This window comes from Schistocerca americana, chromosome 2 (assembly GCF_021461395.2).
Source record: "Schistocerca americana isolate TAMUIC-IGC-003095 chromosome 2, iqSchAmer2.1, whole genome shotgun sequence".
NCBI classification, from domain to species: domain Eukaryota; kingdom Metazoa; phylum Arthropoda; class Insecta; order Orthoptera; family Acrididae; genus Schistocerca; species Schistocerca americana.
In genome coordinates this window covers 184,633,064-184,648,631 of record NC_060120.1, presented here as the reverse complement: position 1 = coordinate 184,648,631, position 15,568 = coordinate 184,633,064, and positions in this window count along the sequence as shown.

Genomic DNA, 15,568 nt, shown 5'->3' with positions numbered 1-15,568 from the left:
GTCTCCTTAGTAGATCTGTTACATTTCTTAAGTGTCCAGCCAATAAAACACAGTCTTTGGTTAGCCTTCCCAACAACATTTTCTGTGTGTTCCTTCCAATTTAGATTGTTCGTGTTTGTAATTCCTAGGTATTTAATTGAATTTAAGGCCTGTAGATTTGACTGATTCATCGTGTAACCGAAGTTTAACGGGTTCGTTTTAGCACTCATGTGCATGACCTCACACTTTTCGTTATTTAGGGTCAATTGCCATTTTTCGCACCATTCAGATATCTTTTCTAAATCATTTTTCAATTTCTTTTGATCTTCTGATGAGTTTACTAGTCGATAAACATCAGCGTCATCTACAAACAACCTAAGACGGCTGCTCATATTGTCTCCCAAATCGTTTATATAGATAAGGAACAGCAAAGGGCCTATAACATTACCTTGGGGGACGCCAGAAATCACTTTTGTTTGACTCGATGACTTGCCGTCAGTTACTACGATCTGTGACTTGTCTGACAGGAAATCACGAATCCCGTCACATAACTGAAACGATATTCCGTAGGCGCGCAATTTCACTACAAACCACTTGTGTGGAAAGTCCAGAAATACGGAATCAATTTGAAATTCCTTGTCGATAGCACTCAACAGTTCGTTTGAGTAAAGAGCTAGTTGTGTTTCACAAGAACGATGTTTTTTAAATCCATGTAACTTTGTGTCAATAGACCGTTTTTTTAGAGGTAATTCATAATGTTCGAACACAATATATGTTTCAAAATCCTGCTGCTTATCGAAGTTAATAATATATCCCTGTAGTTTAGTGGATTACTCCTACTACCTTTCTTGAATATTGGTGTGACCTGTGCAAGTTTCTGGTCTTTGGGTACGGATCTTTCGTCGAGCGAACGGTTGTATATGACTGTTAAGTATGGCGCTATTGCACCAGCATACTCTGAGAGAAACCTAACTGGTATACAGTCTGGACCAGAAGAGTTGCTTTTATGAAGTGATTAAGCCGTTTCACTACCCTGATGATGTCTGCTTCTACGTTACTCATGTTGACAGCTTTTATTGATTCGAATTCTGAAATATTTACTTCGTCTTCTTTTGTGAAGGCATTTCGGAAGGCTGCGTTTAGTAACTCTGCTTTGGCAGCACTGTCTTCGAAAGTATCTCCACTGCTATCGTTCAGAGAAAGCATTGACGGTGTCCTGGCACTAACATATTTCACATACGAACAGAATCTCTTTGGATTTTCGAAACAAAATTTCGTTTCGGAAACTGTTATAATCATCTCGCATTGAAGTCCGCGCTAAATTTCGAGCTTCTGTAAAAGATAGCCAATATTGGAGATTTTGTGTCTGTTTCAATTTGGCATGTTTGTTTTGTCGTTTCTGCAACAGTGTTGTGACCCGTTTTGTGTACCAAGGAGGATCAGCTCCGTCGTTGGCTAATTTATTTGGTATAAATCTATCAATTGCTGCCAATAATACGAGGGCTATCCACAAAGTACATTACGTTTTGGAATTAAAAATAAATAAAGTATTGGAAATTTTTTTTATTACACTCCTGGAAATGGAAAAAAGAACTCATTGACACCGGTGTGTCAGACCCACCACACTTGCTCCGGACACTGCGAGAGGGCTGTACAAGCAATGATCACACGCACGGCACAGCGGACACACCAGGAACCGCGGTGTTGGCCGTCGAATGGCGCTAGCTGCGCAGCATTTGTGCACCGCCGCCGTCAGTGTCAGCCAGTTTGCCGTGGCATACGGAGCTCCATCGCAGTCTTTAACACTGGTAGCATGCCGCGACAGCGTGGACGTGAACCGTATGTGCAGTTGACGGACTTTGAGCGAGGGCGTATAGTGGGCATGCGGGAGGCCAGGTGGACGTACCGCCGAATTGCTCAACACGTGGGGCGTGAGGTCTCCACAGTACATCGATGTTGTCGCCAGTGGCCGGCGGAAGGTGCACGCGCCCGTCGACCTGGGACCGGACCGCAGCGACGCACGGATGCACGCCAAGACCGTAGGATCCTACGCAGTGCCGTAGGGGACCGCACCGCCACTTCCCAGCAAATTAGGGACACTGTTGCTCCTGGGGTATCGGCGAGGACCATTCGCAACCGTCTCCATGAAGCTGGGCTATGGTCCCGCACACCGTTAGGCCGTCTTCCGCTCACGCCCCAACATCGTGCAGCCCGCCTCCAGTGGTGTCGCGACAGGCGTGAATGGAGGGACGAATGGAGACGTGTCGTCTTCAGCGATGAGAGTCGCTTCTGCCTTGGTGCCAATGATGGTCGTATGCGTGTTTGGCGCCGTGCAGGTGAGCGCCACAATCAGGACTGCATACGACCGAGGCACACAGGGCCAACACCCGGCATCATGGTGTGGGGAGCGATCTCCTACACTGGCCGTACACCACTAGTGATCGTCGAGGGGACACTGAATAGTGCACGGTACATCCAAACCGTCATCGAACCCATCGTTCTACCATTCCTAGACCGGCAAGGGAACTTGCTGTTCCAACAGGACAATGCACGTCCGCATGTATCCCGTGCCACCCAACGTGCTCTAGAAGGTGTAAGTCAACTACCCTGGCCAGCAAGATCTCCGGATCTGTCCCCCATTGAGCATGTTTGGGACTGGATGAAGCGTCGTCTCACGCGGTCTGCACGTCCAGCACGAACGCTGGTCCAACTGAGGCGCCAGGTGGAAATGGCATGGCAAGCCGTTCCACAGGACTACATCCAGCATCTCTACGATCGTCTCCATGGGAGAATAGCAGCCTGCATTGCTGCGAAAGGTGGATATACACTGTACTAGTGCCGACATTGTGCATGCTCTGTTGCCTGTGTCTATGTGCCTGTGGTTCTGTCAGTGTGATCATGTGATGTATCTGACCCCAGGAATGTGTCAATAAAGTTTCCCCTTCCTGGGACAATGAATTCACGGTGTTCTTATTTCAATTTCCAGGAGTGTATATACGGATGAAAGCCACACTTATATACTACTTTTCTACGTAGTTGCCATTTAAATTAAGGCACTTATCGTAGCGGTGGACGAGCTTGGAAATTCCTTCGTCGTGAAATTCGGCCGCCTGCGCCTTGAACCACGTGGTTACCTCTTCTTGAAGCTGTGCGTCGTCATCAAAACGCTGCATAGCCAACCACTTCTTCATTGCTGGGAATAAGTAGAAGTCGCTCGATGCCAGGTCGGGACTCTACGGCGAATGAGGAAACAACTCCCACTTCAAAGATTCGAGAACTTCACGAGTGGCATTTGCCGTGTGGGCCCGGGCGTTGTCGTGAATCAGCAAGATCTTTGAGCCCAACTTTCCCCTGCGCTTGTTTTGTATTGCTCTTCTGAGGTTGTGCAGAGTTTGGCAATACCTCTGAGAGTTTATTGTAGGGCCTCTTTCCAGGAAATCCACAAAAATCACACCTTTTCTGTGCCAAAAGAGGTAACCACGTCGTTGAAGGCGCAGGCGGCCGAATTTTACGACGAAGGAATTTCCAAGCTCGTCCATCGCTACGATAAGTGCCGTAATTTAAATGGCAACTATGTAGAAAAGTATTATTTAAGTGTGGCTTTCATCTGTATATAATAAAAAAAATTTCCAATACTTTATTTATTTTTCATTCCAAAACGTAATGTACTTCGTGGATAGCCCTCGTATTTCTTTGAATTTAAGCCACATCTTGTCTACACTCGTATATTATTGATTTGGAATGAGTGGAGTTTGTCTCTCAGGAAGGCGTCAAGTGATTTTTTATCTGCTTTTTTTGAATACATATATTTTTCGCTTATTTTTCGAGGATTTGGGGATTACAATATTCAATCTCGCTACGACGACCCTGTGTTCAGTAATCCGTGAGTCGGTTTTGATGCTCGTTATCAACTCAAGATTATTTGTTGCTAAGATGTCAAGTGTGTTTTCACAACCGTTTACTATTCGCGTGGGCTCATGAACTAAATGCTCGAAATAATTTTCAGAGAATGCGTTTAGCACAATTTCGGATGATATTTTATGCGTACCTCCGGAATTGAACATGTATTTTCGCCAACATATCGAGGGTAAATTAAAGTTACCACCAACTATACTCGTATGAGTCGGGTACGTGTTTGAAATCAAACTCAAATTTTCTTTGAACCTTTCAGCAACTTTATCGTCTGAATTGGTAGGTCGGTAAAAGGATCCAATTATTGTTTTATTCCGGTTGTCAACAATGACCTCTGGCCATACTAAACCACAGGAAGTATCTACTTCAATTTCGAGACAAAGTAAACTATTTCTGACAGCATCAAACACGCCTCCGCCAACCGTGTTTAGCCTATCCTTTCGGAACACCGTTAGGTTCTTCGCAAAAATTTCGGCTGAACTTATATTCGGCTTTAGCCAGCTTTCAGTGCCTATAACGATTTGAGCATCAGTGTTTTCTATTAGCGCTTGGAGCTCTGGTACTTTCCCACCACAGCTACTACAATTTACAACCGTTATACCAATGGTTCCTTTATCTACATTCTTCCTGTATTCAGCCTGCACCCTTTGTGACTGAAGCCCTTATTGTGTTTTCCCGAGACCCTCGTCCACGCCACACAGCCCCTGCTATCTGTATAGCCGCCTTCTGCGTATAGTGGACACCTGACCTATTCAGCGGAACCCGAAACCCAACCACCCTTTGGCTCAAGTCGAGGAATCTGCAGCCTACATGGTCGCAGAACCGTTAGAGCCTCTGATTCAGACCCTCTACTCGGCTCTGTACCAGAGGTCCGCAATCGGTCCTGTCGACTATGCTGCAAATGGTCAGCTCTGCTTTCATCTTGCAAGTAAGTCTGGCAGCCTTTACCACTTCTGTTAGCCACCCGAAACCAGAGAGAATCTTTTCTGATCCAAAGTGACACAGATCATTGGTACCGACGTGAGCCACCACCTGAAGTTGGCTGCACCCTGTGCTCTTCATGGCATCTGGGATAGCCCTTTCCACATCTGGAATGACTCGACGCGCTATGCACACGGAGTGCACACTGGTTTTCTTACCCTTCTTATCAGCCAAGTACCTAAGGGGCCCCAAAACGCGCCTAACGTTGGAGCTCCCAACTATCAATAATCCCACCTTCTGTGATTGCCCGGATCTTGCAGGCTGAGAGGTTTCCTCTGAAACAGGACAGGCTACAGCATCTGGCTCAGCGACAGTGTCAGCCACAGACAGCACCTGGAACCTGTTTCTCAGACAAATCGGGAAGGCCTTACATGCGGCCGCCTGGGAAGTCTTTCGCCGCCTGCTTCGCTCCAGGGCGACCTCCCACTCGACCACAGGTGACGGATCAACCTCAGTGTGAGCAGTAACTTGGTTGGCCACCGTTGAGGACCGATCGGAGGACTCTGACGTGCTGGACGACCGTTGGATCCCCACGGCCGGCCCACAACAGTGGTGCCCATCCACTGCAGCCTCAAGCTGTGTAACCGAAGCCATCACAGCCTGAAGCTGAGAGCGGGCGGCAGCCTCAAGCTGTGTAACCGAAGCCATCACAGCCTGAAGCTGAGAGCGAAGTGTCACCAACTCAGCTCGCATCCGCACAAAACAATCACAGTCCCTGTCCATACTAAAGACCGTGGAAAACTAAACTATGCAGATAAATGGACTATCGCCACGTGCTGCGCAACTCTACTGTAGACCCTGACAAAAACGCAGGAACTGTGTCTAATAATTCGCAGGTATTCAAAAATCTAACTACCGAAGCACTCAAGTGAAACTAAGTGATTCGCCCCTGATCAGGAACTTGTAATATGTCACAAAATGGGTTTACTTTCCTACGCCAACGAAAACGCGAGAACAGTGGCTATTAGATATTAAATTTACATGCAGAAACTCAAGAAACTGAACTATTAAAGCACACAGATGATGTAATAAAATTCGCTCCTGGTTAGGAACTCGTAAATGTCACAAAAGCAGTTACTTCCCTGTTGCTGCATCTGTCTTGGTCGGCTACTACTACATCATCTTCTGACCCCTACTCCCTACCAACAGTGTAGCTGATGTTTTGCCAGCTTTCACACCATTAATAGGAATTTTTTTATACGCTATGTTGTGGTCTTCAGTCTGAAGACTGGTTTGACGTAGTCCTCCACGCAACTCTAACCTGCGCAACTCTTTATCTCCGAATAACTACTGCAGCCTTGTACCGTATTCATCTCGTGGTCACCCTCTATGATTTTTTACCCGGGACGCTTCTCCCCGATACTAAACTGGTGATCCTTTGATGTCTCAGAATGTGTACTGTCAGCCGATTCCTTCTTTTAGTCGAGTTGTACCAACAAATTTTTTGTCCCTCCAGCTCTTGTCACTACCTCCTTATTAATTAAGTGAACTACCCATCTAATCTCGAGATTCTTCTGTGGCATCATATTTCAAAATCCTCTGTTCTCTTCTTGTGTAAACTGCTCATCGTCCATATTTTAACTTCAATACATGGTTGCACTCCAGACACCTTCGGAAAATACTTCCTAACACTGAAGTCTACATTCGATGTTAACAAATTTTGTTTTCTTTAGAAACGCTTTTCTTGCCACTGCCAACCTACATTTTATATCCCTTCTACTCCAGCCATCATAAGTTCTTTTACTGCCAAAATAGCAAAACCCATCTACTACTTTTAGTGTCTCGTTTCCTACTGCAATTCCCTCAGCCTCACCTGATTTAATTCTACTACATTCCACTATCCTTGTTTTGCTTTTTTTGATGCTGACCTTATATTCTCCTTTCAAGACACTGTTCATTCCGTTCAGCTGCTCTTCCTATTCCTTTAGTGTCTCTGACAGAATTACGTCATTAGCAAAACCTCGAAGTTTTTATTTTTTCTCCCTGAAATTTAATTTCTACTCCAAACTTTTCCTTGTTCTTCTTCACTGCTTGCTCTGTGTACAGATTGAATAACATTGGGGATAGGCTACCATCCTATCTCACACCATTCCCAACCACTGCTTCCCTTTCATGACCCTCAACTCGTATAGATGCCGTCTGGTTTCTGTACAAATTGTAAACAGCCTTTCTCTCCCTATATATTACCGCTTCTACCTTCAGAATCTCAAAGAAAGTATTCCAGACAACATTATCAAAAGCTTTCTCTAAGTTTACAAATGCAATAAACGTTTGCTTTCTTTTCCTTAACCTATCTTCAAAGATGAGTCGTTAGGTCAGCGTTGCCTCGCGTGTTCCTACATTTTTCTGGGATCCAGAATTATTTTCCCTGAGGTCAGCTACTATCAGTTTTTCCATTCTTCTGTAAAGAATTCTTATTACTATTTTGCAACCTTGACTTATTAAACTGATAGTTCGATAATTTTCACACCTGGCTGCAACTGCTTTCTTTGGAATTGCTATTATTACATTCTTCTTGAAGTCTGAGAGTTTTTCGCCGTCTGTAGGTCTCTTCCCTGCTATATAAAGACTTTCAGTGTTGTTGACACCTATTGTGTGCTCAGTCACATGATACACACCGACGTCACCAGAGAACGCCACCATCTGGGCAGTCCCTACACAAGTGTCCCGATCTGTCGCCACCACAAGTTTGAAGAAGTTTTCTCTCCTAAGGATGCTTTCGCATCAACAATCCGTTAGTAGTAGGAGAATGACACAAGATGCTGATAGATTCATTCCAAACTTCGGAATACGAAACTGACATGATTTTCATCAAGCGTCTTTTGCCCTGAGTCAGCAAATGCAGCTGTTCATACTGGAACCAGCAATTTCATAAGCCATTTTTGGAGGTGCCTACCATCTCGGTAGTGACAAGAATGTTAATGCATCGGTCTGCTACCACGCTACCGAATATGTGTAACCACTGCAGACATTTGCCAGTAAGCGCCGACCACCTATCCAAGGTTTTAGCAGATACAGCAGAGGCTGTTGAACTCGTCCTTCCCTTTACTCGGCGTAGTGAAAGAGTAGACACTATATGTCTTAAAAACATTTACCGATCTGTCTGCTGAAGGGGCTGGTCGTTCTAATTGTACTTTTACCTCTCCGCTACGTTTTGGTTGCAACAGGGTCCAAACCATGATAAACTTCTTGAAAGAAATGAGTTTCCTACATTGGTGGTCTTAATCCATTTCATTTTATATACCAAGACGTTTCGACTGTGTAGCCGTTTCCAAGCGAAAGCAACCTGTTAAATACACATTGCTTTGGGTGGCAGTATGCAAAATGAAATGGATAAAGACAGCCAATGCAGGAAACACATTTCCCTCAAGGGTTACACTATGTTTGAATCTTTTTAACCAGCGTTATTAGACCTTATAATGTTACCCACCTTCTAATCCAATTTATCTTCCTAGGCATATATATATATATATATATATATATATATATATATATATATATATATATATATATATATATATATATATATATAACCTGAAGAACGACTTACTTGAAAAAAAAACGGATGTTTTTAATTTATTATTTAGACCATTACGACATCACTTATTTCGCCTAAGGATGAAACACCGACTCCAAAACTGCTCCTAAAATCTGTTTAACTAATGTACCCAGCAGACAAACGTGTACAGAAAAATCCAGGATTACATTCTCTTTCTGCAAAGGCTGGAGAACCAGATACCATACTGTTGACTGTCAGGATCAAGAGGGGCATTCAGGGAACTTAATTAGAGGATGTAGCAACAAAAGGAGCATGTGCTCAGAATCTCACGCTTCATGTGCTGCATCGTCGTTATTGAGGTGTAAGTTCATGCGTTGAGAATGGCGGAAGTAACGAACAGTAAATTGCGGCCAGTAAAACCAACTGCCCCAACAAGGCTGATGAATCAGAAATGATCGACAACATGAGGATACAAAGGGCAATGGAAATCACTGCATTAGACACATAATGTGTATCCACGGGTCATGTGGCCTGTAACTAAAAAAGTGTCATGATGATCTCTCCATTGGCTAAAGATTCTGGATTAGTCCCTCATTCAGACATCTGGGAGGTGACTGCCAAGGGGGAAGTGACGATGAGAAAAATATAAAAGAACAAACATAATGGTAGCTTCTGCGACTCGGGACGTGGAATGTAAAAAGTTTGAACGTCGTTGGGAAGCTAGAAAGTCTGAAATGAAAGATGCTGCGAATCAATCTCGACATAGTGGCAATCAGTGAAGTGAAATGCAAAAAATGGTTCAAATGGCTCTGAGCACTATGGGACTTAACATCTGTGGTCATCAGTCCCCTAGAACTTAGAACTACTTAAACCTAACTGACCTAAGGACATCACACACATCCATGCCCGAGGCAGGATTCGAACCTGCGACCGTAGCGGTCACGTGGTTCCAGACTGAAGCGCCTAGAACCGGAAGGCCACACCGGTCGGCCGAAGTAAAATGCAAAAGAGATAAGTATTTCTGGTCTGAAGAACGTAGGGTAATATCAGCAGCAGCAGAAAATGGTATAATGGGAGTATGATTCTGTATGAAAAGCAAGGTGGGGCAGAGAGTGAATTATTGTGAACATTGAGTGATTGTGTTGTTCTTGTCAGAATCGGCAACAAACCAAACGCCGATAACGATAGTTCAGTATACATGTCGACTTTGCAAGCAGAAGATGAAGAGATAGAGAAAGCATATGAAGATATTGAACGGGCGAATCAATATGTAGAGGGGGAATGGAACAAGATTGTAGGGGGAGAAGTAGAAGAAAGGACTGTGGGAGAATTTGGGCTTGATTTTATGAATGAGACACGAGAAAGACTAACTGACTTTTACAGTAGATTTCAGCTATTAATAGCGAATACTCTGCTCAATACATGTAATACATGGAAAAGATTCAGAGATACGAGAAGATACCAACTGGATTACATCATTTTCAGGCAGAGATTCCGAAACCAGATATTGAATTGTAAGGTGTAGATATACATTCAGATCACAATTTAGTAATGATGGAAAGCAGACTGAAGTTTAATAGAATCATTGTGGAAGGAAATGGGATACTGAAGAAGGGAGGAATAACGAGACGCGTTTAAAGTTCGGTAAAGATGTGGATACTGCGATAAGGAATAACACAGTAGGCAGTTAAGTTGAAGAGGAGCAGACGTCTCTAAAAAGAGCATCATGGATGATGGAAAGATAAACGTACGCGAAGAAACCTTGCGTAACGGAAGAAATACTTCAATTGATCGACGAAAGAAGGACGTCGACAATGAAGAGATAGGGGATCCAGAATTAGTGAGAGTGTAAAAAAAAAATCTGGAAGACTTAATATCAAATAAGCCAGAAGGGATAGATAATATTCCATCGGAATTTGAGGCAAGTGGCAGCCAAAAGACTGTCCAAGTTATTGTGTAGAGTATGTGAGACTGGCGACATACCATCAGACTTTCGGAAAAAACATCATCCACACTATTACACACTATTACATTCTCACTAATTCTGGATCCCCTATCTCTTCATTGTCGACTCCAGTTTCGTCTTCTATCACGTCATCAGACAATTTCTCCTCCACATAGAGGCCTACAATGTATTCTTTCCACCTACCGACTTTCTCCTCTGCGTTTAACAGTGGGTTTTCCTTTGCACTCTTAATGTTGCAGACCTTGCTTTTAATTTCACAGAAGATTGTTTTTCCTTTCCTATACGTGAATCAACCCTTCTCACGATCATTTCCTTTTCGATTTATTCACAATTTTCTTGCAGTCATTTAGCTTGGCTTCGCAACACATACTGTTTATTTCACTTCTAAGTGACTTGTATTTCAGTATTCCTGTCTTTCGCTGAACAAATTTGTACGTCCTTCTTTCGTCGATCAATTGAAGTATTTCTTCCGTTACGCAAGGTTTCTTCGCGTACGTTTATCTTTCCATCATCCATGATGCTCTTTTTAGAGACGTCTGCTCCTCTTCAACTTAACTGCCTACTGTGTTATTCCTTATCGCAGTATCCACATCTTTACCGAACTTTAAACGCGTCTCGTTATTCCTCCCTTCTTCAGTATCCCATTTCCTTCCACAATGATTCTATTAAACTTCAGTCTGCTTTCCATCATTACTAAATTGTGATCTGAATGTATATCTACACCTTACAATTCAATATCTGGTTTCGGAATCTCTGCCTGAAAATGATGTAATCCAGTTGGTATCTTCTCGTATCTCTGAATCTTTTCCATGTATTACATGTATTGAGCAGAGTATTCGCTATTAATAGCTGAAATCTACTGTAAAAGTCAGTTAGTCTTTCTCGTGTCTCATTCATAAAATCAAGCCCAAATTCTCCCACAGTCCTTTCTTCTACTTCTCCCCCTACAATCTTGTTCCATTCCCCCTCTACATATTGATTCACCCGTTCAATATCTTCATATGCTTTCTCTATCTCTTCATCTTCTGCTTGCAAAGTCGACATGTATACTGAACTATCGTTATCGGCGTTTGGTTTGTTGCCGATTCTGACAAGAACAACACAATCACTCAATGTTCACAATAATTCACTCTCTGCCCCACCTTGCTTTTCATACAGAATCATACTCCCATTATACCATTTTCTGCTGCTGCTGATATTACCCTACGTTCTTCAGACCAGAAATACTTATCTCTTTTGCATTTTACTTCGGCCGACCGGTGTGGCCTTCCGGTTCTAGGCGCTTCAGTCTGGAACCACGTGACCGCTACGGTCGCAGGTTCGAATCCTGCCTCGGGCATGGATGTGTGTGATGTCCTTAGGTCAGTTAGGTTTAAGTAGTTCTAAGTTCTAGGGGACTGATGACCACAGATGTTAAGTCCCATAGTGCTCAGAGCCATTTGAACCATTTTTTGCATTTCACTTCACTGATTGCCACTATGTCGAGATTGATTCGCAGCATCTTTCATTTCAGACTTTCTAGCTTCCCAACGACGTTCAAACTTTTTACATTCCACGTCCCGAGTCGCAGAAGCTACCATTATGTTTGTTCTTTTATATTTTTCTCATCGTCACTTCCCCCTTGGCAGTCACCTCCCAGATGTCTGAATGAGGGACTAATCCAGGATCTTTAGCCAATGGAGAGATCATCATGACACTTTTTTAGTTACAGGCCACATGACCCGTGGATACACATTATGTGTCTAATGCAGTGATTTCCATTGCCACACTGATAAGTGTGAGATTTATCGCACAGTTAGCTTAGCAGCCGATTCATCCAAGTTGCTGACAAGAATAATTTACAGAAGAATGGAAAAGAAAATTTAGGATCTGTTAGACGACGATCATTTTGGCTTCAGGAGTGGTTTTCACTTGTCACCACACGAATGTAATACAGTTTGTGATATTTTTAAATTTACCCCAAAAATGAGAGAAATAAAAATATCATAAACTGTATTATATACCTATGGTGAAAATTGAAATTCAAGACAAAACACAAAAAGTAAGCTACATGTGTTTCTTATACGTGATAAATGACAAATAATTTTATCAAAGAGTTTACTTTCGAGATGTCAAGTGTGTCTTGTTGCACAATCTTCTTTTGAGATGTTTCATCACTGTCATCATGTTTGGTTGTGATGTGTCTAAATATGGGAGAAGTTCTCTTGAGTATTACGAAAAAAATGCTATTTAAGTGCTATTTCGCCATAAGATTGTCAGATCACCTTCTTCCCTCCTAATATGGTGTTTGTTCAGTTTGCTTGTCTTGCAGGTATGCTATGTGTGTGAGTACATGTTTTCAGGTCACGTATTTATGTTAGATATTGGTGTTATTTAACAGACGATTATAGTAAATAATATATAAACGTTTAAAAGCACTGACACCACAGTTCCGGTTGGTAAATGTTGTGACATGCGGCCACGCGGGATCAGCCGGGCGGTCTAGGGCGCTGCAGTCATGGACTGTGTGGCTGGTCCCGGCGGAGGTTGGAGACCTCCCTCGGGCATGGGTGTGTGTGTTTGTCCTTAGAATAATTTAGGTTAAGTAGTGTGCAAGCTTAGGGACTGATGACCTTAGCAATTAAGTCCCATAAGATTTCACACACACCCACACACACATTTTTTGCGACATTCGTCAAATGTTGTCATTGTGAATAATCCGTATTAGGACTAAGTATTTTGTAATAAAAGCAACAGTTGTCAATCAGTATTACGATTATACTTTTCTAGAATATAATGTGATGCATTACTTTTGTTCCTCCTAAAACAGGGCTTGAGAACAATTTAGATGTAGAAGTATTTAACCTGAGAGAGTATTGTAACTTACATCAAGAGTAGGCCTAATTAATTACATTCTTCCAGTAAATCAGACTGCCTACTTAGACTGCCTGCTTAGGGTAAGATTTAAACTACCGCATTTTCTACAATATTATAAGCCTGGTCAAGTTAATTTTACGACGTCGATCTCCTAGGTCTAACTTCTAATGTCAACTGTTTGTTTTGTAAGTAGGCTGTATAGGTTTTTTTTATTGGTAACGCCACGTAGCCCTCTGTATGAAAATCACTGGCTGTGCTGTGTGCAGTCTCTGGCTGGTTTGCATTGTTGTTGGCTATTGTAGTGTTGGGCAGTTGGCCATTAACAGCGCGTAGCGTTGCGCAGTTGGAGGTGAGCCGCCAGCAGTGGTGGATGTGGAGAGATAAATGGCAGAGTTTTGAGGGCGGATGATCTGGACGTATGTCCATGAGAGACAGTAAATTTGTAAGACTATATGTCATGAACTGATATATATTATGACTTTTGAACACTATTTAAATACATTGTTTGTTCTCTATCAAAATCTTTCATTTGCTAACTATGCCTATCAGTAGTTAGTGCCTTCAGTAGTTTGAATCTTTTATTTAGCTGGCAGTAGTGGCGCTCGCTGTATTGCAGTAGTTCGAGTAACGACGGTTTTTGTGAGGTAAGTGATTTGTGAAAGGTATACGTTAATGTTAGTCAGGGCCATTATTTGTAGCGATTATTGAAAGTGAGATTGCGTTGCGCTAAAAATATTGTGTGTCAGTTTAGTGTTGATCAGAATAAGTAAAGAGAGAAATGCTGTTTGAAAATCAAATAACGTAAGCGGGTTACCAGCACAGTAATTCACTAATTTTTCTAAGGGGACGTTTCATATGTCGACCCTTAGCCGAGGATACCTCACTGGAATCTTCTGATTTTTTCTTGTAGTTTCTGTAATTAGTGTAGCTATTGTTTATTGCTAGCGCATAATTATAGAGAGAATTTCCTTTGTAGTTGTAGTTTTTCATTGTTGTACAGTAAAACAGTTGTGGCATGCATGTAGATTTGCACCAAGTATTTCGCAGGTGCCCTTGCGATTAACTAGATATTATTTTCAGTGCTATGTTAATGTGTTTTCTTATTTTTGCTCTTCAAATTGTGCTTTTCTGTGTTATTGTGTGATATATTGTGACAAAAATGGCGTGTGAAAAACGTAATACTAGGCTCCAAAGTAAACTAAGAAATGACACTGAAGACGAAATCAGTGTGTTAGCGCCACCGTGTAATGAATTAACTAATGTTCAACATAGTAATTTGGTAACTGTGCATAGGGAAATGGAGGGGGCTGCAAATAATGGTGTAGACAGTGGAACAAATAGTGAACAGGGAAGGATTATCGATCGATCGGTCGGCAACAGCTCGCTTCAGGAATCCGAAATGACAGGACACAATCTTGCAAATACTGTAGATTCAGGTTTTGCGTCCTCACCGTTTTCTCAGATAAGTCAAGACACATTTTCTGCTTTTCAAAATGCGAATATTGCCGGTTCAAATGCACTGCCGAATAGCACTGACGAACATGTTTCAGACACCAGTGCATTGTTATTCAGTTAATGCAACAAATGGGACAAAGGCTACAAAAGTTAGACACAACGCTTGAACAAAGTCAGAAACAAATGGGTCAAAATCTTCAAAAGTTAGACACAATGTGTCAAAATCACAGACAAACACAGCAAAAGCTTCAGAAGTTAAACACAATGGAACAAAATCTTCGGAACTTAGACACCACACTTGAACAAACACGTGAAGATTTAACTACTGAGTTTCATAGCATTGAATCAAAATGTTAAAAAGTCTGTAATGACGTAAAAACACAAATTTGTGAGCATTTTCAACCTATTTTTTCGCGGCATGAAAATGCATTACAGAATCACGAATCAGCCATAAAAGAACTGCAAACTGTTGTTCATGAAAATCATGAGACCTTGCAGGCTAAAATTGACTCAGTTGCATCTACCGATTCGGTTACGCTACTTGCAAAAACTCAGGAAAACGTAAAGGACACAGTAGATACTCTGAAAATTGGTTCAGAAAGACACATGGAGGAAATTCGTTCATTATCAGAGAAAGTAGTCGAACTTTCGGATCAGCTAAATAATTTATCTACGAAGGTAGATGATAATCTGATTGACACAAGACCAGTAGTCTTTAATGACACAGAAGAGTACGAACAAATTAGGAAATTCAAACAAAATCAGAATCAATTTAATACGCAACACCAAAGAGAAATCCGGGAAGTACAAGATCAGTTGACGCAGGAAATACAAGAATTACGTATTTCAGAGGACACTCGCGCTCCAATACCGGAAGAGGGACATAGAAATACGGAACAGCCACAAAATAATAACACGGG